The sequence below is a fragment of the Pan troglodytes genome, chromosome 19 (genome assembly GCF_028858775.2).
Source record: "Pan troglodytes isolate AG18354 chromosome 19, NHGRI_mPanTro3-v2.0_pri, whole genome shotgun sequence".
NCBI classification, from domain to species: domain Eukaryota; kingdom Metazoa; phylum Chordata; class Mammalia; order Primates; family Hominidae; genus Pan; species Pan troglodytes.
Window position 1 is genome coordinate 38136427 of NC_072417.2, and position 26594 is coordinate 38163020.

At 41.2% G+C, this 26594-nt stretch overlaps 1 protein-coding gene, 1 non-coding gene and 1 pseudogene across 4 annotated transcripts in view; 2 read left to right on the forward strand and 1 right to left on the reverse strand.

The window, feature by feature from the left end:
* Nucleotides 1–26594, reverse strand: part of TAOK1 (TAO kinase 1) — a 165939-nt gene that overhangs the window by 107239 nt on the left and 32106 nt on the right. The gene's annotated exons all lie outside the window — the stretch shown is intronic.
* LOC112206233 (U6 spliceosomal RNA) lies at nt 2539–2639 on the forward strand (annotated as a pseudogene).
* Nucleotides 23049–23154, forward strand: LOC112206123 (U6 spliceosomal RNA). The gene has a single exon (XR_002940331.1). It is a non-coding gene; the product is annotated as a U6 spliceosomal RNA (small nuclear RNA).

The following is a 26594-nucleotide window of genomic DNA, read 5'->3' on the forward strand; positions in this document are numbered from 1 at the left end:
TGTAACCCCAGCACTTTGGGAGGCTGAGGCGGGTGGGTCACCTGAAGTCAGAAGTTCAAAACCAGCCTGGCCAACATGGGAAACCCTGTCTCTACTAAAAATACAAAAATTAGCCGGGCGCGGTGGTAAGCACCTGTAATCCCAGCTACTCGGGAAGCTGAAGCAGGAGAATCGCTTGAACCCAGGAGGCAGAGGATGCCCTGAGCCAAGATCGTGTCATTGCACTGCAGCCTGGGCAACATAGCGACACTCTGTCTCAAAAAAAAAAAAAAAAATAAATAAAATAAAATAAAAAGGCCGGGTGAGGTAGCTTGCACCTGTAATCCCAACACTTTCGGAGGCCAAGGTTGGCAGATCACTTGAGGTCAGGAGCTTGAGGCCAGCCTGCCAGCCTGACCAACATGGCGAAACCCTGTCTCTGCTAAAAATACAAAAATTAGCCAGGTATAGTAGTGCATGCCTGTAGTCCCAGCTACTCGGGAGGCTGAGGTGGGAGAAGTGCTTGAATCCGGGAGGTGAAGGCTGCAGTGAGCAGACTGTGCCATTGTCCTCCAGTCTGGGTGACACAGCGAGACCCTGTCTCAAATAATAAGATAAACTTTTAAAAAGTTTGAAACTTACATAAGAGTTAATATCCTTAACAATGTGGAGTTTTGAAAAACAGAGAAGAAATGGACAACATCCTAATACCCCTAATATAGTTACTAAAAACGGGGGAAGCCAGACATGGTGGTGGGTGCCTATAGTCCCAGCTACCCAGGAGGCTCAGTCAGGAGAATTACTTTGTGCCCAGGAGTGTGAGGTTGTAGTGCACTCTGATCATGCCTGCGAATAGTCACTGCACTCCAGCCTGGGCAACAAAGTGAGACCTCTTCCCTTAAAAAAAAAAAAAAAAAAGCCAGGCACAGTGGCTGACTCCTGTAATACCAGCACTTTGGGAGGCTAAGGCAGGTGGATCATCCCTAGTCAGGAGTTTGAGACTAGCCTGGCCAACATGGTGAAACTTTGCCTCTACTAAAAATACTAAAAATTAGACGGACATAGTGGTGCATGCCTGTAATCCCAGCTACTCAGGAGGCTGAAGCAGGAGAATCGCTTGAACCTGGGAGGCGGAGGCTGCAGTGAGCTGAGATTGTGCCATTGTACTCCAGCCTGGGCAACAAGGGCACAACTCCATCTCAAAAAAAAAAAAAAAAAGTACAGTAAAAATACAATTACTATAATCTTATGGGAGCATGGTTGTACGTGTGGTCCACTGTTGACTGAAAACATTGTTACATGGTGCATGACTGCATTTGGAAAGTGAGTGACATACTTCTAAGTAACTCATGAGTCAATAATGGAGTTTTGAGGAAAATTAGAAAAAGACTATGAACTGAATAAAAACTAAAATACAGCCTGGGTGCAGTGGCTCACGCCTGTAATCTCAGCACTTTGGGAGGCCGAGGCAGGCGGATCACGAGGTCAGGAGATCGAGACCATCCTGGCTAACACGGTGAAACCCTGTCTCTACTAAAAACACAAAAAACTAGCTGGGCGTGGTAGTGCACACCTGTAGTCCCAGCTACTCGGTAGGCTGAGGGAGGAGAATGGCGTGAAAGAAAGAAAAAAGCAAGTTAAGCCAAAAGTAAATATAAGGAAGGAAATACTAAATAGAATGGAAATCAGTGAAATAGAAAACAAAAGGCCAATAGAGAAAAAAAATCAAGTCAAAAATTGGTTATTTGGGAGGAAGCAGAGGAAGTCAGTAAGACAGAAAGGCCTCTAGCCAAACTAACAAAGGAAAACAAGCAGACATAAATTACCAATAATGCAAACAAAAGAGAGTATATCACTACGGACCCTACACACATTAAAAAGATGAGGAAATACAATGAACAGCTGTAAGCTCATAAATCTGACAACACAGATGAAATGGACAAACTATTTTGACAGATATAAACTACCAAAAAGTCACTCAAGAAAGTAACCTGATTAGTCATATGAATATAAAAGAAAACTCCAGGCCTAGATAGTTTCATTATCAAATTTCATTAAACATTAAAGAAAAAAATAATACCAATTCTACATAAATTCTTCAAGCTTAGAAGAGAGAACATTTCCCAATTCATTTTATGAAGCCATCATGACATTGATGGCTTCAGAACACTGACAAAAACTGAAGATTTCTGACCAATATAAAAGCAAAAGTCATCAACATAAAAGCAAAAATATCATCAACAAAATTAGCAAATTAAATTCAGCAATATATAAAAATGACACCACAGCACAATCAAGCAGGATTTATCTAGAAACGCAAGGCTGGTTCAGCATTAGAAAATCATTGTCATACTCCATTCTAGACATACTAAAGAAGAAATATAAACGGAGGCAGAAAATCAAATTGATAACATCCATTCATGATAAAACACTCAAACTAGGAATAGAAAGGAACATCTTTAACCTATTAAAGGTATCTACAAAAAACCTGCTGCTAACATCATACTTAATGCTTGAAGACTGAAAGCTTTCCTCTAAAGATTAGAAATAACATAACGGGTGCTTGCTTGGGCAGCACATATGCTAAAATTGGAATAAGAAGATCAGCATGGCCCCTGCACAAGGATGACACGCAAATTTGTAAAGTGTTCCATATTTGTACATTTTAAAATAACTTGAAGAGTATAATTGGATTGTTTGCAACTCAAAGGATAAGCACTTGGGGGGATGGATACCCCATTCTTCATATGTGCTTATTTCGCATTGCATGCTTGTTTCAAAACATCTCATGTACCCCATAAATATATAAACCTACTATGTACCCACAAAAATTAAAAGTAAAAAATAAATTTATAAAGAAGGCAATGATATCCACTCTAATGACTCCTAATCAACGCTGTACTAGAAGTTCTAGTCAGTGTTATATGGCAAGAAAAAGAACTAAAAGGCATATGTAACAGAAAGAAAGAAAACTGTCTCTACTTATTGACAATATTATTGTGTACAGAGAAAATCCCAAAAATGTACAAAATAGCAATGGGAAAAAAACTGAGTAAACATAAGTCTAATAATATATGGGTAGAATTTATACAGTAAAAACAATACAAATCTGGTGAAAGAAATCAAAGTCAACCTAATTAAATGGAGACATGTACTGTATTCATGGACTGAATGACTCAATATTGTTATGAGGTAATTCTCTTCTAACTGATCCAAAAATTCAATGATTCATAGATTCAACACAATCTCAAAAGTCCAACAGGATTTTCTGTAGATATCAACAAACTGATTCTAGCCTGTATATGAAAAGGCAAAAGCTCCAAAGTAGCCAAAATAACTTTTTAAAAAGAATAAAGGTGAAGCACTCATATTACCTGAAGATCCAATAACACCTATGTATATTGTTTGGATTGTTAGAAGACAGGAAAAAGTAAAAAATAAAATATATAAATACACGAGAACTCCCAAAAGACAACCCTGAAATACATCATTACACTGTTAGACTAGAGTTAACAGCATCCAGTGCATAACTGCTTCTTTTTCTATACATACTAAAGTTCCTGAAAGCACTTTATTATTAAAAATTAGCACCATCCTGGTTACCCTGCACCTATTCAGAATATTGTTACAACAGAGCTGTCAATGTAAACTAACATAGAAAGGTCTTGTTCATTTTTAATAGCTGTCATGAAAAAACTACAGGAAAGAAACAGCAGCAAGGAGCTTTCACAGCAATCCTAGACTCCATAATTCTCTAGTCTGCTAAATACACATACAGAAATACCTAAACAAAATGTAGGACTAATATAAGTGTATAAACTATAGATCAGGCCTTTTTTTTTTTTCTGAGACAGTCTCACTCTGTCAGCCAGGCTGGAGTGCAGGGGTGCCATCTCGGCTCACTGCAACCTCTGTCTCCCGAGCTCAAGCAATTCTCCTGCCTCAGCCTCCCATGTAGCTGGGATTACAGGTGTGTGCCACCATGCCCAGCTAATTTTTGTATTTTTAGTAGACACGGGGTTTCACCATGTTGGGCAGGCTGGTCTCGAACTCCTGACCTCAGGTAATCTGCCTGCTTCGGCCTCCCAAAGTGCTGGGCTCACGGTGTGAGCCACCATGCCCAGCCTAGATCAGGTTTTAAAAATATAAATATTTGTAACAAGTTTTTTAAAGGTACTATGAAACAGCATATATGATTTTCATTTAGAAAGTCTATTAGATTACATTTTTTAAATTATCTAATCTGTTCTTACAGGAAAGTATCATTAAAGCAATTTACCATATCCTTCCTAATAAAGTGAACAATAAAAAGAAACTAACAATCACATCAACAGCCAATGAGATCTAATTTATTCCTGGTTCCACAAAAGTAGACCAGAGAAGCCTAGCACTTTTTAGGCTATTTACACTTGCAAATGTGAAAGGCATACATAATTTTTGTGGGTGGTGTCACTTTATCCAATCATAAACCCATACATCTCCAAGAAAGCTGATAAAACAAGAATAAAATCCAATATAATTTATTTTAAAATCTCAGACCAAAGTAGGATTTTCAGAATTAAGTAACTGTTCCAAATTTGCAAAACATAGTCAAATAATAGACAATAACATCATTCAAGAGCAACAAAAAGAAGATGGGGGAAGGTACTGATAATTACAGCACATTCAGTATTACTTGAGGAATGCTCTTTGAATCAACAATGATAATGTCATAGTATTTCATCTTTTAAGAACCTTCAGATTTTCACAAGAAGGACATTGTTGGTCCTAAGCAGTTGATTTAATATTATAAAGCCCTTTTCCCTACATCTGTTAGTCAAAGTGTTCAGGCTTAGAAAACAGCCAATTTAGTAAAATGTGTAGTCCCTTTAGAGAAAGAAAATTGCTTCTTTACACTCAACTGGTAGAGATTATACTATCTACTATATCCTCCCTCGATAGACACACACAAACACACACACATATGTAATTATAACAATAAATGAAATGATAATACAACTGAGAAATACCAGCAAGAAATTTGACATTATAGGACGAATCAGGCTTACCTACACATTTGTATTTTTAGTAGAGATGGGGTTTCACCATGTTGGCCAGGCTGGTCTCAAACTCCTGGGCTCAAGTGATCTGCCCGCCTCAGCCTCCCTAAGTGCTGTGATTACAGGCATGAGCCACCATGCCAGGCCTGTTGTGAGCATTTTTATTGCTAAGCAGTATCCTATTGTATGGATATACCACTAGATTTTTGTAGGAAACTTATACATCACAATTACCTACTCCTAGTAAACTAGAAAGATGAAGAAACTTTCTTAACCATACTATCCTATTTAATGGTGAAATACATTTACATTACAGTCAAGAAGAAACCTTTATTATTCAACACTGTTCAGAGGTCCTGGTGCTGTTAACATATGCCACAATACATAAAGCATTCTACAAAAAACAATAACAAAAAATAGGTTCCATAAATAGGCAATTCAAAGAATAAGGTTACAAATGGCCACTAAACTTACAAAAATATGCTAGCAGAACTGTGATAAGTGAAATAGAAAATATTAAAAAAAAAAAAACAGAAAAAAATAAACCATAAAAAGAGAAAAAGTGGCTGGGTGCAGTGGCTCAGTAAGTGGTGAGGTCTGTAATCCCAGCACTTTGGGAGGCCTAGGTGGGAAAACAACTTGAGCCTAGGAGTTCAAGACCAGCCTAAGCAAACTAGGGAGACCCCATCTCTACAAAAAATGTGAAAATTAGCTGCGTGTGGTGTCATATGCCTGTTGTCCCAGCTACTTGGGAGGAGGCTGAGGTGGGAGGATTGCTTGAGCCAGGGAGGTTGAGGCTGTAGTGAACCATGATTGTACCACTGCATTCCAACCTGGATGACCCTGTCTCAAAAAAAACAAAAAACAAAAAAGACAGAAAAATCAACAAAGCCAACTTTCAAGAAGTTGGTTATTGAAAAGAAACAAAACAGACAAACCTATTAACCAGACAGAAAAGAACAAAAAGATAGAAGACTCAAATTACTAAAATCAGTAATGAAAGCAGAGATTTTTTTTTTTTTTTTTTTGAGACGGAGTCTTGCTCTGTCACCAGGCTGGAGTGCAGTGGCGGCGACCTTGGCACACTGCAACCTCCGCCTCCTGGGTTCAAGCGATTCTCCTGCCTCAGCCTCCTGAGTAGCTGGGACTACAGGCGCACACACCACGCCCAGCTAGTATTTGTATTTTTAGTAGAGACGGCGTTTCACCATGTTGGCCAGGATGGTCTCGATTCTTGACCTCGTGATCCACCTGCCTTAGCCTCCCAAAGTGCTGGGATTACAGGTGTGAGCCACCGTGTCTGGCCAAAGCAAAGATGTTACTACTAAACTTACAGAAATAAAAAGGATATGAGAATAATATGAACAACCAATAAATTAGGTAATCTAGATGAAATGGTCAAATTCCTAAAATCACACAAACTACCAAAACTAACTCAAGAAAACAGAACATTTCAACAGACTAAATTGACCTAGATCTAATTTCAACAAGTAAAGACGTTGATAAAACAGTAATCAGAAAACTATCAGAGGAAACAGCCTGGAACTAGATGGCTTCACTCATGACTTCTACAATTTTTTTAAAGAGCAGGGTCTCGCTATATTGCCCAGAGTGGACTCGAACTCATGGGCTCCAGTGATCCTGTAGTCTCGGTCTCCAAAGTCTGGGACTACAGGATGCACCACCAAGCCAGACTTCTACCAAATATTTAAATAAGAATTAACTCATTTTATGGGCCAGTAGTGCCTTGATACCAAAGCCAGACAAAGATATCACAAGAAGAAAAAATTACAGACCAATACCCCTTATGAATATAGACTCAAAAATCCTCAATGAAAATACCTGAATCCAGCAGCATGTTAAAAGGATTATACATTATGATCAAGTGGCACTTATTCTAGGAATGCAAGGGTGATTCAACATATGAAAAGAAATCAATGTAATATATCACTTTATCAAAATGAAGGGAAAAAACCCACAATCATCTCAATAAATATGGAAAACGCATTTGATAAAATGCAACACACTTTCATAATAAAAACACTCAACAGGCTGGGCCAGTGGCTCATGCCTGTAATCCCAGCACTGTAGGAGGCCAAGGTGGCCAGATCACCTGAGGTCAGGAGTTCAAGACCAGCCTGACCAACATGGTGAAACCTCATCTCTACCAAAAATTCAAAAATTAGCAGGGTGAGGTGGCACACGCCTGTAATCCCAGCTACTCAGGAGGCTGAGGCAGGAGAATTGCTTGAACCCAGGAGGCAGAGGCTGCAGTAAGCTGAGATCGCGTGACTGCACTCCAGCCTGGGCAAAAGAGCAGACTCTGTCTCAAAAACAAAAAAACAAAAAAAAAGAAAAGTAATTGATATAACCATTAAGAATTATTTACAGTATATGATAAGTATCTAAATACTGACTGATAAGACAAGAGCCTCTCCTTCCAGCTGTTTCCTTTTAATAAGCTCATATGGTACCTCTACTTTTCCATGCTTTCATTATTTAATACTGTAGCCACTTTTGGGGGGTTGTGGAGCAGACTACAACACAGAGTTATAATATGACACAAAATTCTTGTAATGTCTCTCTCACAAGCACTTACATTCCTTCAAGTTTGAAAGAGTATTGACCCAAAATGTTAACAGTTTTTCTATGTGAGTGCTAGGACTTATATAAGACTTATTTTTGTCATTTTCCTTACCAGAATTTTCTAGTTTATTTTGCTTAAAATTAACATTGCTCGTGTGATTTTTAAAAATGCAAGTTAAAAAAACAGAGTTGTGACTATTCTCAAGTGTCAGAAAGGTAAATGCAAGACGGGGTGAAGCAGGAATTTTTTAAGTTTAATATCATAGCTCAAAATCTATGTTACAACTTTGCAAAGTAGAAAGATTTTTGTTCATTTTTAAAAATTCCACGCATACGCTGGAAGACATTCTCCTAAAAGATTACTTTTAGGTTGAGGATGAGGAGTGGAAGTAGGACTGTCAAATTATAACTATAACTCCCCACTATTATATTACAGACTATCTTAAAAAAAAAAAATTTTTTTTTTTTTTTTTTTTTTTAGGAGACAGAGTCTTTTTCACTACGTTGCCCTGGCTGGATTCAAACTCTTGGGGCTCAAGAGATTCTCCTGCCTCAGCCTCCTAAGTAGCTGGGACTACAGATTGGTAGTCCTTGCCCTGTAATTATGGACTATTTAGATATCTATAACTCCACACTAAAAAATCTAACAAGAATGATTTTCTGTCAAAACAGAGATTCTGTAAAACTACTAGCCTGGACTCTTCAAAACATCATTAAAGACAAAAAATACATAAGTAACTGTTCTGGAGGAGACTAGAGACAAGACAACAATATGCAATGTATGGCCTTTGACTGAATCCCAGATTGGGTAAAAAAATTCCAGCTTTAAAAGGCATTATCGGCTGGGCACGGTGGCTCATGCCTGTAATCCCAGCACTTTGGGAGGCTGAAGCGGGCAGATCACAAGGTCAGGAGTTCAAGACCAGCCTGATCAACATGGTGAAATCCTATCTCTACTAAAAATACAAAAAAATTAGCCAGGCATGGTGGCGCGCACCTGTAATCCCAGCTACTCAGGAGGCTGAGGCAGGAGAATTGCTTGAAGCCGGGAGACGGAGGTTGCAGTGAGCCCAGATCACCCCACTGCACTCCAGCCTGGGTGACAGAGGAGTGAGACTCAGTCTTAAAAAAAAAAAAAAAAGAAATTATCATGACAAATTGAGGAAATCTAACAGACTGTATATTTGATAAGAATACTATATCGCTGCTAAATTTCCTATCACAATTATATTGTGCTTAGCAGGAAAATGTGCTTGAGCAATACATACTGAAGTATTTAGGGTCATGATTCTGCAACTAATTCAAACGGTTCAGGGAAAAAAAGTGTCTACGTAACATAGCAATATATGTTATAGAGCAATAAGTTAATGAATTGGTAAGCTTTCATGAAGGTATAATGGCTATTCATTTTACTAGACTTGCAACTTTTCAATAAGTTTTACATTTTTCAAAATAAAAAGTTGGAAAGTCCTAAACAGTAGACTAAATAATTACTAAAGTCCAACAACAGTAGACTAAATAATTAATTACTAAAACTCGCTCAAGAGGTGGGACTGTTGTCTCTTGTTAGACAGTAATTAGAAAGAGTAACAAACTGTTACTTCTAATCATGTTTTAGAATCTGATAGCTTTATTTGTTTGTCTGTTTTGAGACAAGGTCTCCTCACTCTGTTATGCGGCTGAAATGCAGTGCCACGATCTCACTGCAGCCTCGACCTCCTGAGCTCTGGGCCCAAGGGATCTTCCCACCTCACCCTCCCAAGTAGCTGGGACTACAGGCATGTGTCACCACGCCCAACTGATTTTTGTATTTTTTGACAACAGGTTTTGCCATGTTACCCACGCTATTCTCGAACTTCTGAGCTCATGTGGTCCGCCCGCCTCAGCCTCCCAAAGTGCTGGGATTACAGGCATGAGCCACTGCATCCAGCCAGAACCAGATAGCTTTATAGGTATTTGCAAACTTCAACAGAGAAAAGTAGGAAACTTAAATTTGTTTTGATGCTCACATAATTCTAATAGTAAACAACAGAAAAAGAAAAATCCACAAACTAATTTTACTCTGAATTCATATAAAAATGGTATTTTCAATAGAATATTCAAATAGTAATATTGGAACATTCGAAAAATAAAAATAATAAAAATAAATTTAAAAAATACAATATTGGAACAATGTTTAAATTTGGGCTTATACATATGAATGTTTTGTAACAGTCTTCTCAATACCATCCCCTTATACCTATGGAAGAAAGACATTGCTGATCCACCATATCATTTTCCCCATAGAATATAAAGGCAGTTACGGCTGGGCACGCTGGCTCACGCCTGTAATCCCAGCACTTTGGGAGGCTAAGGCGGGCGAATCACAAGGTCAGGAGGCCGAGACCAGCCTGGCCAACATGATGAAACTCCATGTCTAATAAAAATACAAAAAATTAGCTGGGCATAGTGGTGGGCACCTGTAATGCCAGCTACTCGGGAGGCTGAGGCAAGAGAATCGCTTGAACCTGGGAGGCGGAGGTTGCAGTGAGCCGAGATCGTACCACTGCACTACAGCCCGGGTGACAGAGTGAGACTCCATCTCAAAAAAAAAAAAAAAAAAAAAAAAGAAGAATATAAAGGCAGTTCAAAAGGCATAAGTACTCCTTCACTTTATCAGAATTGAAATAGAATGCAAAACTTATTTCCCACTTCCAGGTTTTCTACTTCAAAAAGCCAAGTTAGATTATTATATCTTATACATTATATGCCAAAATTAATCAGACATGGATTAATGAGTTTAATCAGAAATAACTTTTAATAATAGGTTAAATATACTCTATAAAACCAATTTTAAGAAATACATAGGCCGGCGTGGTGACTCAGGCCTGTAATCCCAACACTTTGAGAGGCTGAGGCAGGCAGATCACTTGAGGTCAGGAGTTCAAGACCAGCCTGGCCAACATGATGAAACCCCATCTCTACTAAAAATGCAAAACTTAGGCCAGGCACAGTGGCTCAAACCTGTAATCCCAGTGCTTTTGGAGGCCAAGGCAGGCGGATCACAATGCCAGGAGCTTGAGACCAGCCTGGCCAACATGGTGTAACCCCGTCTTTACTAAAAATACAAAAATTAGCCGGGCGTGGTGGCAGGCGCCTGTAGTCCCAGCTAGTTGGGAGGCTGAGGCAGGAGAATCGCTTGAACCCAGGAGGAGGAGGTGGCAGTGAGCCAAGATCACACCACTGCACTCCAGCCTGGGCAACAGTGCCAGATTCCATATCAAAAACAAACAAACAAACAAACAAAAAAGGTTTTTTTCTTCTTTAAACTTGCAGTAATCTCAAATTTTATTTTATAATATCAAGTGTTTTAAACCTCAAACATTTAGCAGCCTTCCCAAAATCAAACTTCAGTTTCAAAATTTTCTTCCCTGGCACCTGGCTTTTCAGATACTTCAGAGGGCCCCTGAAGTGTCTGGAAAAGAAAGGCAAACAGGATTATGTGACACGTTTACGTACACGGAATTGCCAAAATGGTGTTTAATCTTCTCTAGGTTATATCTTAGTAAATAACGCTTATGTATGCTCCAAAATTGCATGGGATTTCTAAAGTTCTAATGTCTCCATATTTGCTATCAATCATAATTAAGGTTGTTAAGTTATTGTAAACCATGGAGATAACCAAACTTCTTTGCCAACTGTGTTTCTGACTATAATTACCCTGACAACTTGGCTATTCACAGATGTTTGTTGTCTTGTTAATCCTTTTCAGAAGATGGTTTATAATAGACTGTAAGACTTTAACAGGTGCTCTCAAATACAGACTTCAGATAACTTTGGAGATTGTTAACATTTTAATAAAGGAAAATGAACAGGACTCATGAAGAGCTGAAATGTTTACAAATATCAAGCAAAACAAGAGTTAACTAAATGGACTGAACTCAGAAAGCTGAAGCAACCTTTTTGACTTTTGGTTGGAATATTGCTGATCCTTGTTTGGTTTTTCAGAGTCAAGGAAACTCATTTTGAACTATTTACGGCCTTTAATAATTGAGTAAGGTATATTCCTACGAAAAAAACTTTGGAGCATGTTATGTTTCTCTCTGCCTGGTGCCTCTAAAATTTGAAAACTGTCTGTGAGTATTCTTTAATTTTTTGATTTTTAAATTTTTAAAACGTTTTTTACTTATTTATTTTTGAGACAGAGTTTCACTCTTGTTGCCCAGGCTGGAGTGCAGTGGCTCAATCTGAACTCAATGCAACCTCTGCCTCCCGGATTCAACCGATTCCCTTGCCTCAGCCTTTCAAGTAGCTGGGATTACAGGCACCAGCCACCACGCCCAGCTAATTTTTTGTATTTTTAGTACAGATGGGGTTTCACCATGTTGGCCAGGCTGGTCTCGAACTCCTCCTGACCTCGTGATCAGCCTGCCTTGGCCTCCCAAAGTGCTGGGATTACAGGCGTGAGCCACCGCACCCCGCCTATCTGTGAGTATTCTTATGGCAATATAAGTGTTTGCAATAGTGCAATGAGAATCCATTTTTCTTTTGTAACAGGATACAACTGGAGAAAATGGTTATTTTAACAAGGCTTTTACTGGAAGGGTATGCTCCCCTTTAAGGAGTCAAGCTCGAAGTCGAACTTGCAGAACCAACAAAAGCCCCATGGAGAAAGTGACCTAATACCCTCATCTTCGCAGTCCTTGTACAGGGTTCCTGACCTGTGGTCAGTAAAGAATGTCACTTTCTAACAGGTTCTAGGAGCTCCAAGTTTATCTTGGGACCTTAAGAGGAGAGGATCACCCAACTCATAGGTGTTTCAAGGTCTTATCTGAGATTCCTTGGGGAATAGAGTTCCATCAAAGTCAATCTAAAAGGCCTATGTAGACATAATTATTCTTGCTATACTTTAGGCAAATAATCAGGTCAAGTATAGGGCTAAGGGATTTTGCAAACCACTCAGTCCTATCATGATTTTTTAACAAAAATGAGGACTGGAAAGAGAGAGATCATGTTCCAAAATTTACCATACATTTGTCATTAAATTCTAAACTCATTAGTTGTTTTTAAGTTTTCACCTACATTTTAGACTAACCCTGCTTGTTCCTGTGAATTAACCAGCAATCTCCAGCTGCATCTCAGAAAGAACAACAGGGATGGGTAATGTAAAAATCTGGACCAATATTCTAGTTCTGAGCAATTATCCTTCAAATTCTTCCAGGTGATGGGAATACATAGGATGCCCATCACAGAGGTTTCCTTTTGGGAAAGTAAGACCAAGGGAGCTAACCAAAGCCAAGCACCATGCACCCAAATCCTAGCAAGCATAACTAGAGCCACCAGTTATCTGGGTGTGTCCCAAGACATCCTTTCCTCTCCCTTACTGGAGGAGGACTCGGTTCCACAGTTTCACCTTAGCATTTGGCTTACAAGGAGTCCATGCAACCCCCCTGAGACACATCTTTGTCCCAGACTCAATTCCAAATTTCAGGTCAAAGCCCTAGGAAAAAAACTGGATCTGAGGGATCCAGAGGCAAATGACAACAGAGGTTAAAAGGCACATTGCAGGTGAGCGTGGCTGACTCCTGCTGATTAAGCCAACTCCAAGCTTCCTGTTTCATGGATAAAGGCCACATTAATATCCATGGCATAAATGAGGCCTAGGGACTCCAAAGCTACTGACAGTAGGTGGGAAAGAGACATAGGTGAGACAAATAATTCCTATTGTCTAGACGCCCCTGTTTCATGGGTGCAAGCCACTTTGGTACTCATGGTGGCACCTGCCAAGGTCGCCAGAACTCGGGGATGCAAGGACAGAAGACTGAAAGAGGACACTCTTTCCTCTCACCCTCACGTATCCTGGGTATATGCTAGGAAAATAAGGGAACCAGGGAGGCCTGCTTCCCTCTTTCTAGATTGGTAGCCATTCATCTTCAATCTGTACCCCTTTCAAATGCATCCTGAACCTCTGGGACTCCTTTAAAAGGAGGCTTTTTCCTTTTCTCCTCAGTTCTCTCTTCACTAATAGATAATTGTGTTTCTGTACTACAAGACACTCCCCTCAAATGCATCCTCCGAACTAGAAAGAGTTAATTTCCCAAACTTTAAACTGGTTGGCTTAGGATTGGGCTCAGAGGAAGGGAACCCAAAAGCCCAACATGCCAGCAAAAGGGTAAAGTCAGGTTTTTGGCCTCCCTCTCCCTGTGAAAATTGGTAAAAGGCCTCAGTATTTTTCAGCTCTCCTTACCCCGCCCCTTGTTTCGTTTTGATGCATGTTTTCTAATAACCCGGTTTGTCTGTTCTTGCCTTCAGGCCATCAAACTCCAAATGGTCATGCAACCGGAGCCTCTGATGGTGGCCCCTTCTGCTGGGAACCCCTAAATAGGCCTCTTAGGGAGCTCTGACTGCTGTTTCCCCCAAAACAGGCCCCTGTCAGCAGGAAGCAGTTAAGATCGGTCTTCGTCCGTGTCCTTAATCTAACAATTGCTAGATTAGAGGGGAAATGAGATAGCCAGGTGGGAGAGGGTCCCCAGAGAAACTACAACAAGCCTGCCCACTGGAGCTGAGCCTCAGGAGGTTCATGCCATTTGCAGTGGGGAGGAGTGTGGCCCCTCCTCTTCCTGTGTGGAACCTGAGATTTGAATGGCAGGGCGGGAAGTGCTCTAGCAGGAGACTCTGGCCTTGTGGAGTATCCCTATTTCCCCTTTTTTTCCCTTTTCACCCAATAAAACCCTCTGCTTTACTCACCCTTTAAACTGTCTGCAAGCCTGAATTTTCATAGCCATGGGACGGACAAGTTCTTCAGCTGAACTAAGGAAAAGTCCTGCAATGCTAACAGAGCTGCCTTAGTTGATTTCTAGAGTGAAGAATCTTTTTACATTTTTTTTTTTTTTTTTTTTTTTTTTGAGACAGAGTCTAGCTCTGTCACCCAGGCTGGAGTGCAGTGATCTCGGCTCACTGCAACATCCACTCCCGGGTTCAAGCAATTCTCGTGCCTCAGCCTCCTGAGTAGCTGGGATTACAGATGCCCGCCACCACGTCCAGCTAATTTTTGTATTTTTAGTAGAGACAGGGTTTCACCATGTTGGCCAGGCTGGTCTTGAACTCCTGACCTCGTAATCCGCCCGGCTTGGCCTCCCAAAGTGCTGGCTCACAAGCGTGAGCCACTGCACCTGGCTACATTATTTTATTAGCCCTATAACTGAGACTCAAACTCTACTTACATTCTCTTGCATTACTAGTAATTCAAAAAGATAACTATGGTAAGGCCCTGGAGACTCAGTGGCTCATGCCTATAATCCCAACACTTAGGAAGGCCGAGGCAGGAGGACTGCTTGAGCCCAGGAGTTCAAGACTGGCCTAGGCAACATTGCAAGACACTGTCTCTACAAAAACTTTAAAAATTAGCCAGGTGTGGTGGCAAACACCTGCAGTCCTAACTACTCAGGAGGCTAAGGCAGAAGGATCCCTTGAGCACAGGAGTTTAAGGCTGCAGTAAGCTATGATCTGAGAGACAGAGCACAACTCTGTCTCTCTCTAAAAAAAAAAAAAATTTGGACAGGTGTGGTGGCTCACGCCTGTAATCCCAGCACTTTGGGAGGCCAAGGTGGGTGGATCACCTGAGGTTAGGAGTTCAAGACCAGCCTGGTCAACATGGTGAAACCCCATCTCTACTAAAAAATACAAAAATTAGCCAGGCAGGCCGGACACAGTGGCTCACGCCTGTAATCCCAGCACTTTGGGAGGCCGAGATGGGTGGATCACGAGGTCAGGAGTTTGAGACCAGTCTGTCCAATATGGTGAAACCCCATCTGTTGGGAACAGGCCTCCAAATCTGGCCATAAACTGGCCCCAAAACTGGCCTTAAACAAAATCTCTGCAGCACTGCGACATGTTTGTGATGGCCATGATGCCCACGCCGAAGGTTGTGGGTTTACCGAAATGAGGGCAAGGAACACCTGGCCCACCCAGGATGGAAAACTGCTTAAGGTGGTCCTAAGCCACAAACAATACCATCAGTGATCTGTGCCTTAAGGACATGCTCCTGCTGCAGATAACTAGCCAGGGCCCATACCTTTGTTTTGGCCCATCCCTTTGTTTCCCATTTTAGTTAATCTATAATCTATAGAAACAATGCTTATCACTGGCTTGCTGTCAATAAATATGTGGGTAAAACTCTGTTTGAGGCTCTCAGCTCTGAAGGCTGTCAGCCCCCTGATTTCCCACTCCACACTTCATATTTCTGTGTGTGTGTCTTTAATTCCTCTAGCAACGCTGGGTTAGGGTCTCCACGACCGAGCTGGTCTCCGCACACAGAGCTGGTCTCGGCACCCATCTCTACTAAAAAGTACAAAAATTAGCAGGGTGTGGTGGCTCACGCCTGTAGTCCTAGCTACTCAGGAGGCTGAGGTAGGAGAATCGCTTGAACCCGGGAGTCAGAGGTTGCAGTGAGCCGAGATCGCACCACTGCAATCCAGCCTGGGCAACAGAGTGAGACTCCATCTCAAAAAAAAAAAAAAAAAAAAAATTAGCCAGGCATGGTGGTGGGCACCTGTAATCCCAGCTACTCGGGAGGCTGAGACAGAATTGCTTGAACCAAGGAGGCGGAGGTTGCAGTGAGCTGAGATTGCGCCATTGCACTCCAGCCTGGGTGACAAGAGCAAAACTCTGTCTCAAAAAAAAAAATTTAACTTATACTTATTTACATTTATTTACTTATAAAACCGTATGTCTCCACTTCAATATCTCAAAGAAATTTCTAACTCAAAATAATCTAGTCATTCAAGCCAATCTTCTTTCTGAGTTGCCTATAAAATTAAAGTGTGTCACACTAATGTATCCAATTTAGTAATACAAAAACCTAAGGTTTTTTAAAAATTTATTTATTTAGAGACAGGGTCTCGCTCTGTTGCCCAGGTTGGAGTGCAGTAACACAAGCACAGCTCACTGCAGCCTTGATTTCCTGAGCTCAAGTGATCCGCCCACCTTAGCCTCCCAAGCAGCTGAGACTACAGGCACACACCACCATGCTCAACTAATATGTTTTCTTTTTAGTAGAGACAAAGTCTTGTTATGTTGCCCAGGCTGGCCTCAAACTCCAGAGTGCAAGCACTCTCACCTAAGTGAGAACCTGACCAAAAAGGGGGAGTTTTTTTAAACAAAATTCTGGGAGGTCATTGTTTTGGACTAAGCTCATGCACTGGGCCCCAACAAACCAAACCAAAATGGAATCACTTGTGCTAAGACTTTAAGGAAACACACAGATTCTAGAACAGAGCAGGTTTTGTTTTTTCTCCAGCAAATTTCTATAACAGCATAGGTATCCACTCCCAAAATTCCCATTAAGTCTTTTAATCAATTTCATTTCCCCTCGCCTAGAGACCACCAAACTTCAGATGATCATGCAGCAAAGTTCCAGCCAGTTCCAGGTGAAGATACTACCCCTGGCCATCAAAAAGCTACCCTCCTTCCACTAGACAGAACAGGGTGAGAGTTCCGTGATCTCCAACACGTAGGGACTAAGCCCCAAATCAGCATGAAGCAGTTACAGAAGAAAGACCTTCAGTCCTTCTGCCTCCCATAAAGATTTATAGGGATCATGTCTCTCAGAGGAAGATGAGGCAGGAGAATAGGGTCTGGAGGCAGGGAACCTAAGGCTGTTTCATGTCAATTTCCTAGAACTAAATTGAAAGGAAAACCCTAACTTTCCATGCCTAAGTAACAAAAGGACCAGAGGTGACTCCCTTTGACCTTTCCTGAGCACTGCAGATGGGATATTGGCTGTCCCCAGCAAATCAGACTGATTTGCTGGTGGAGTCTTCGTTTGCAACTTTGTAACTTCACCCTAGCCTCTGATTGGTTGCTTTTTGCAGATGCGAAGTTACAAAGTTTTTGCAACCAATCGGATGTTTGCACAGGAGTGTGACCTTTGTAACTTCACATCAGCCTCTGGTGGGCTGCTTTCCCCAACCAATCAGACTGATTGCAGGCTACCCTTCAGTTACATGAGGTGAGCATGAAGTGGCCAATGGGAAACTTCTAGGGGGTATTTGAACCCAAGAAGATTCTACACCTGGGCTCCTTGAGCCGCTCCTCAGGTCTGCTCCCACACTGTGGAGTGTACTTTCATTTTCAATAAATCCCTGCTTTTGTTCTTTTGTTACTTCATTCTTTCTTTGCTTTGCTGGACATTTTAACCAATTCTTTGTCCAAAACGCCAAGAACCTGGAGTCATGACCCTCTACTGGTGACAAAAATACAAGCCCTCTCTTTTTATCTTTTTGATTCAAATGGAAGAAAAAGCTCTTGTGAGTTTTCCCAAAATTCAACATTATTATAGTTTTCCTTTAATACTAAAGTAAAATTACAAGATAAAAATTAAATTTTACTGTCAACAAGATCAGTTGTATTGATTAGATCTTATAGTCTTATTTATTTCAAAATAAAAATAGGGCACACTGTATGACAGATATTAAACAAACTCAAAACTTCAGAGATAAAAGGTATCTTAGATGCACAAGTGCCTGAAGGGTTGGGTGGTGTGCTTAAGGTCACAGTTAATAACAAAACTATAACTAAAAAACCTAAAGGTACTAAATACAAGGTGGTATCCTAAATTAGATCCTGAAACAGGAAAAGGATGTTAGTGGAAAATCTGGACAAAATTGGTAGTTTAGTTAATAATATTGTAACAATGTTAACTTGTTAGCATTGACAAATGTACCATGGTTATTTAAAATGTTAACATTAGAGGAAAGGCCGGGCATGGTGGCTCACACCTGTAGACCCAGCATTTTGGGAGGCTGAGGTGGCCGGATCACTTGAGGTCAAGCATTTGAGACCAGTCTGGCCAACATGGTGAAACACTGTCTCTACTAAAAAATACAAAAATTAGCCAGTCCTGGTGGCGTGCACCTGTAATCCCAGCTACTTGGGAGGCTGAGACACAAGAATCACTTGAACCCAGGAGACGGAGGGTGTAGTGTCCCCCAGTGTGGGGGACAGAGTGAGACTCTCCAAAAAAACAAAGAAAAGAAAAAAAAATCAGAGGAAAGTAGATGAAAGGTATACAAGAACTCTGTACTATCTTCTTTGCACTTTTTCTGTACATCTGAAATTATTAAGTAAAAACAAAAGGCTTATTTTAAAATTCTAAATCTGAAACTGATTTCTAATCCAGAATACTTCCCATCTGCTTCCATAAGAATACCCACCTAGAAAGGCATTAAGTTCTAAAACCAAGTATACAGAGATAACAAACTATAGCACCTGCCTGCAGCACCCTCAAACAAAAAAACAATCAAAAGAAATATTCTCTATTTTTCTGTTTAATAGGGAAGGGAATTAACACTCATTGACTTCTCGCTATATTCCAGGCATTTTGCTTATTTAATTCTCATAACTGGGGTGGGGGCAGTGGCTCACACCTGTAATCCCAGCACTCTGGGAGGTCGAGGGCAGAGGATCACTTGAGCCTAGGAGTTCGAGACAAGCCTGGGCAACATGGTGGAACCCTGTCTCTACAGAAAAAAAAAAAAAAAAAAAATTTAGTCAGGCGTTGTGGTGTGCAACTGCAGTCCCAGCGACTTGGGAGGCTGAGGTGGGAGGATCCCCCAAGCTCAGGAGGTAGAGGCTGCAGTTGACCCACTGCACTCCAGCCTGAGTAACAGCCAGATCTTGTCTCAAAAAATAAAAATATATATATAATTCTCACAACTGTTTTAAAATAATTACCACCTCAAATTATACTTGAAGTTCAAAGAATGTAAGTAATTTGCTCACTATCATATAGCTACTAGGTAACAGAGCCAGATTTCCATACCTCATCATCAACTTTCTCTAGGTTATCTAGGCACTCTACAGTCATCTGTGTATTTAAAAAGAAGTATTTGTTACTAAATTTTACAGATTCTACCTCTATGGCATTTTTCACATCAAAACCCTCACTGCCAATCCCACTGCCACTACCTTTTGTTTAGGTCTCTGTTACCTCTTGTCTGTTCTACAGCAAAACACCTCTCAAGCATTCCAATCTCTAGTCTTATTCTCTTTAGTCCATTCTGTACACCTGTAAAGAACAGCTTCTTGCTCAGCCTCCCAACATCTATGAGGATGTTTTAGTAATGGTCTTAGATTTCCTTTTGAGATATTACCTCTCCTCTGCCTAGGTATTCCCCTCTAGGAAACATGTACTTGGTTTTTGGAAATTCTGAATCTTGAACAAATGATACAAGTCTGGAAAAAAACGGCTGGCACTTATTCATTTGGGTGGCATCCTGATGAAACTGTCTATTCATTCCTTGTATCAAGACCCCAGGAGCTATCCTAGACTCTCTTCCGCCTTCCTTTTCAGTCTGCGAGCAACTTAATAGTCTTATAATAAAATTCTTCTTCTTTTTTTTTTTTTTTTGAGACAGAGTCTCACGCTGTTGCCCAGGCTGGAGTGCAGTGGCGCAATCTCGGCTCACTGCAACCTCCGCCCCCGGATTCAAACAATTCTCGTGCCTCAACCTCCTGAGCAGCTGTGATTACAGGCGTCCACCACCACGCCCAGCTAATTTTTGTATTTTTAGTGAAGACAAGGTTTCACCATGTTGGCCAGGCCGGTATGGAACTTTTGACCTCAAGTGATCCGCCCGCCTTGGCTTCCCAAAGTGCTGGGATTACAGGCGTGAGCCACTGCGCCTGGCCAAGAAAATTCTTAAGATAGTTGGTATCACTTCTCTGCTTCCAAAAACCCTAACAGATACATCACTCCTAACTCAAATAAGATCTCTAAAGCATTTCTTTCTTTTTTTTTTTTTTTTTTTGAGACAGAGTTCAAAGCGATCCCCCTGTGTCAGCCTCCTAAGTAGCTGGGACTACAGGCGTGCACCACCACACCTGGCTAATTGTTGTATTTTTTGGTAAAGACAAGGTTTCACCATGTTGGCCAGACTGGTCTGAAACTCCTGACCTCAAGTGATCCACCCGCCTCAGCCTCCCAAAGTGCTAGGATTACAGGCGTGAGCCACCGCACCTAGCCAAGATCTCTAAAGCACTTCTAAAGAATTACTCAATCTTCCTGCTCAAAAACTTTAACCTACAAGTTCTCAATATTATATAATCTTCTCCAGGTTAAGTTTTCAGGGTTCTCCCCATTTCGGTCCAAACTACATTTCTAAACTTATTTTCCACCAATGGCATTACATTCATTAATGTTATTCTCTCCACTTGGAATGCTATCCACAAAACCCCCATGTCTGCCTACAAATCCTACCCACCCTTCCGAATCTATTTCATTGTTCCCTAGTATATTAATTCTCATCCAATTCCACTTGAAATGTAGTTGGTGCAACTAAGAAACTGAATTTTATTTAATTTTTATTAAGTTTAACTTAAATTTATGGTAGCTAGGGGTTACCATATTGGACAGCTTAGCTCTAGCATATAATCTATTTTGCTCTACTATAAAATATTCAAGGAAAATATAAGAAGTTATTTAGGTGTTTCCTTAATCTCACCAGGATGCCACTCCAAAACACCCTGAAGTTGCTCAGATCTAAGTTAGAGAATAACAGGCATAGAAAATCAAATTCAAAATCCATAACAAATCATACAATGTACCAACAGCTGGTCCCACATATGAGGGCCTCTTAAGCTACTGAACCTTTGAAGAAATTTGAAAAAGGGACTCCTTTTAAGGATATGCAACTCCATAAGCACAAGACATGGATAATGGATAACAGAGCACAGACTTAATTTCAGTCCTCACTCGCCCCTTTGACAGATGCCCCTGGCTTAGAGCCACACATACTTCCCATATTGTCTTTCCTCTAGCCTTTTACTGCATCTCAGAATGTCTTTTTTTCTACCTTTGGCTCAGCAACTATCTCCTAGATGTCCTCCCAGACTACTATACTTACTGTCTTCCCTAATCTCTAATTTGGATTCAGAACCCTCTTCTGTGTTTCTGTAATATAAAAATATCTCTGATATTGCACTTATCATACTAGCTTATAATTATTTATTTTCTCCATTGATTTCCTACCCTGGAACAATACGCTCTCTGCAGACACAGGTCACATTTTTTCACCATTACGTTTTCACCTACTACATAGCACCTAAACATAGTAGGTGCCAAATCAATGTAACCATGAATCAAACTGATTCATTCTTGGCCGGGTGCGGTGGCTCACGCCTGTAATCCCAGCACTTTGGGAGGCTGAGGCAGGTGGATCACGAGGTCAGGAGATCGAGACCATCCTGGCTAACACGGTGAAACCCCGTCTCTACTAAAAATACAAAAAATTAGCTGAGCGTGGTGGTGGGCGCATGTAGTTCCAGCTACTCGGGAGGCTGAGGCAGGAGAATGGCGTGAACCCAGAAGGCGGAGCTTGCAGTGAGCCGAGATCGCGCCACTGCACTCCAGCCTGGGCGACAGAGCGAGACTCCGTCTCAAAAACAAAACAAAACAAAACAAACAAAAAAAACCTGATTCATTCTTATGTAAAATGCATTAAAATAAGAGAAATTTTACAATATTTAAATTACCTATCAATTTTAACAGAATCTAATTTCACTTGATCTTAGATTACAAGAATGATATTTTCAAACATAATTTATCATCTTTCATATCTCCCTTACTAAAGTAAAAAGTTTGTTTTGTTTGTTTGTTTGTTTTTCATTTTTGACAAGATCTGGCTCTACCACCCAGGCTGGAATGCAGTGGTGTAATCTCAGCTCTCCCAGGCTCAAGCCATCCTCCTACCTCAGCCTCCCGAGTAGCTGGGACTACAGGCACACACCACCCTACTCAGCTAATTTTTATATTTTTTGTACAGATGGGGTATCGCCATGCTGCCCAGGCTGGTCTCAAACTCGTGAACTCAAGCTGTCCACCCGGCTTGGCCTCCCAAAATGCTGGGATTACAGGCAGGAGCCACCAAGCCTGGATATAAGTTTTAAAGTGAACAAAAATGGGCCGGACACAGTGGCTCCCACCTGCAATCCCAGCACTTTGGGAGGCCAAGGCAGGAGAATCATTTGAAGTCAGGAGTTTGAGACCAGCCTGGCCAACATGTTAAAACCCCATCTCTACTAAAAATAAGAAAAAAATTAGCCGGGCATGGTGGTGTGTGTCTGTAATCCCAGCTACTGGGAAAGCTGAGGCAGGAGAATCCCTTGAACCTGGGAGGTGGTGGTTACAGTGAGCCGGGATCGTGCCACTGCACTCCAGCCTGGGAGACAGAGTGAGATTCTACCTCAAAAAACCAAAACCAATAAGTATTTACTAATAAATTTAATGGTCTAACTTTTAAATAATTTTCCTTCTAACTATCTGGTTGTTATAATGGAGACAAAGTAGTATATCTCAATAGCACATTAATCTTTAGCACAGGTAGAGTAATACATTTTGTACATAATCTATAATGAAAAATGACAATCCCCCCAAAATTGTTAAAATATTCCAAAAGAAACTTACATGTGCTCACTTCAGCAGCACATATACTAAAAACCTGGAACAATACAGAGATTAGCCTGGCTGCTGAGCAAGGATGACATACAAATTCATGAAATGTTCCATTAAAAAAAATTTTAAACTTATGTAAGTTGTACAAAACTTCAAACTATTTTCTAAACGGCAAAAAGAGAAACTAAAGGTCAGCAGTCAACAAAGAAAACTTCTGACAAGTAATCTAATACATGACACAAAAACAGGCATCTCCTACTATTGACCTCCTTTTTTCTGATAAGCACAACTTCCAAAGAAAGATATGTAGGTCACCCAACTTCTATACTTTAGCAACCAAGGAGAAGTGGATGAGTCTTCCTATTTTTCTGCCCAGTATTTGTCTTCTTTCCTTAGCAAATGTTACCGTGTCTCTATTTGCTTTTTTTTTTTTTTTTTTTTTTTTGAGAGGGAGTCTCGCTCTGTTGCCAAGGCTGGAGTGCAGTGGCGGGATCTTGGGTCACTCCAAGCTCCGCCTCCCAGGTTCACGCTATTCTCCTGCCTCAGCCTCCCAAGTAGCTGGGACTACAGGCACCCGCCACCATGCCTGGCTAATTTTTTCGTATTTTTAGTAAAGACGAGGTTTCACTGTGTTAGCCAGGATGGTCTCGATCTCCTGCCCTTGTGATCTGCCCGTCTCGGCCTCCCAAAGTGCTAACTTGACCTAATTCTCATTTATAGAACACTATACACAACAAATCAAGAATACACATTCTTCTCAAGTATGTACAGAACAACCAAAATAGACCATATACTGGGCCATGAAACAAGTTTGCTTTTTTTTTTTTTTTTTTTGAGACAGGGTCTCACTCTGTCGCCCAGGCTGGAGTGCAGTGGCACAATCTTGGCTCACTGCAACCTCCGCCTCCCGGGTTCAAGCAATTCTTCTGCCTCAGCCTCCAGAGTAGCTGGGATTACAGGCGTCCACTACCATGCCTGGCTAATTTTTTGTATTTTTAGTAGAGACGGGGTTTCGCCATGTTGGGCAGGCTGGTCTCGAACTCCTGACCTCAAACAATCCGCCTGCTTCAGCCCCCCAAAGTGCTGGGATTACAGGTGTGAGCCACCACGCCCAGCCTGAAACAAGTTTTAATAAATAAAGAATTAAATTCAGACAGTATGTTTTCCGACCACACAGAATTAAATCAGAAATCAAAAATCAGAAAAATATCAAGAAAATTCCTAAATATTTAAAAATTAAACAACACACTTCTAAATACACATGGTTTGTCAAACAGAAATATAAAAGTGAAATTGGAAAATATTCTGAATTGAAATACAGGGACACAGGAAAATTTTATAACATTAAATCCTTATATTAGAAGAGGCTGGGCGCAGTGGCTCACGCCTGTAATCCCAGCACTTTGGGAGGCCGAGGCAGGTGGATCATGAGGTCAGGAGATCGAGACCATCCTGGCTAACACGGTGAAACCCCGTCTCTACTAAAAAATAGAAAAAAATTAGCCGGGCGTGGTGGCGGGCACCTGTAGTCCCAGCTACTCGGGAGGCTGAGCAGAATGGCGTGAACCCAGGAGGTGGAGCTTGCAGTAAGCCAAGATCGCGCCACTGCACTCCAGCCTGGGAGACAGAGGGAGACTCTGTCTCAAAAAAAAAAAAAGAAAAGAAGAAAGATTTAGTACCAAAATATAAGCATCCAGATTAAGAAACTTAAAAAAAAAAAAAAGGAAGAGCAAATTAAATACAACACAGCAAAAGGAAATAATGAGCCAAAGTAAAAAAAAAAAAAATGGGGGAAAAAAAAGAAACCAATAAAGAAAAGTCAATGACACCAACAGCTAGATTTTTGTTGTTGTTATTGTTGAAACGGAGTCTTGCTCTGTCACCCAGGCTAGAGTGCAATGAGGCGATCTCAACTCACTGCAACCTTTGCCTCCCAGATTGAAGTGATTCTCATGCCTCAGCCTCCTGAGTAGCTAGGATTACAGGCATCTGCCACCACGCCCGGTTAATTTTTGTATGTTTAGTAGAGACGGGGGTTTCACCATGTTGGTCAAGCTGGTCTCGAACTCCTGACCTCGCTCGTGATTCACCCACCTCTGCTTCCCAACGTGGTGGGATTATAGGCGTGCAGTAGCACGCCCATCCTCAAAAGCTAGCTAGGTAACTCTGTAGACAAACTAATGCCAAAGAGAAAGAAAAAACAAATTACCAGTATCAGGAATTAAAGAGGTGATACCACTACAGACGCTATCAACATTAAAAGAAAAATATGGGATTATTATAAGTAATTTTACCAGTTAATCTGATAACTCCCATGAAATGGAGAGTCTCTGAAAAAACATAAACTATCGAAGTTCATTCAAAAATAGAGGGGCCGGGAGCAGTGGCTCACGCCTGTAATGCCAGCACTTTGGGAGGCTGAGGCGGGCGGATCACCTGAGGATGGTCAGGAGTTTGAGACCAGCCTGGCCAACATGATGAAATGCAGTCTCTACTAAAAATACAAAAAAAAAAAATAATAATTAGCTGGGTGTGGTGGCACGCGCCTGTAGTTCCAGCTACTCAGGAGGCTGAGGCAGGAGAATCGCTTAAACCCAGGAGTTGGGGATGGCAGCGAGCCAAGACTGCGCCACTGCACTCCAGCCTGGGCGACAGAGCGAGACTCCATCTCAAAAAATAAATTAAAAAAAAGGATAGGCCGGGCGCGGTGGCTCATGCCTGTAATCCCAGCACTTTGGGAGGCCGAGGCGGGTGGATCACGAGGTCAGGAGATTGAGACCATCCTGGCTAACACAGTGAAACACTGTCTCTACTAAAAATACAAAAAATTAGCTGGGCGTGGTGGCAGGCGCCTGTAGTCCCAGCTACTCGGGAGGCTGAGGCAGGAGAATGGCGTGAACCCGGGAGATGGAGCTTGCAGTGAGCTGAGATCGTGCCACTGCACTCCAGCCTGGGTGACACAGCAAGACTCCATCTCAAAAAAAAAAAAAAAAAAGGATAAATAGAGGATAGCACAGTGGCTCACACCTGTAATCCCAGCACTATAGGAAGCCGAGTGGGGAGGATCACTTGAGCCCAGGAGTTTGAGACCAGCCTGGGCAACATGCCAAAACCCAATCTCTACCCCCCAAAAATTTTTTAACTGGCTGGGTGTGGTGGCATGTGCATGTGGTTCCAGCTACTTGGGAGGCTGATGCAAGAGGATCACTTGAACCCAGGAGGTCAAGGCTTCTGTGGGCTGTGATGGCACCACTACACTCCAGCCTGGGTGACACAGCGAGACAAACAAAAAAAGATAACCTAACTTACTGTTTCTACTAAAGTAATATAATTCATATTAAAAGCCTTGCCTAGAGAAAACTCTAGGCCCAGATGGTTTCACAGGGAAATTCTATCAAATATCTAAGAAAAAATAATACCAGTTCTACATATACTCTTCCAGCATATAAACATTTATCAACTTATGAGGTCAACATTACCATGATACCAAAACCAGATATCAACAAGAAAACTATAAACCAGTATCTCAAACAGATATAATGTAAAAATTGCAACAAAAC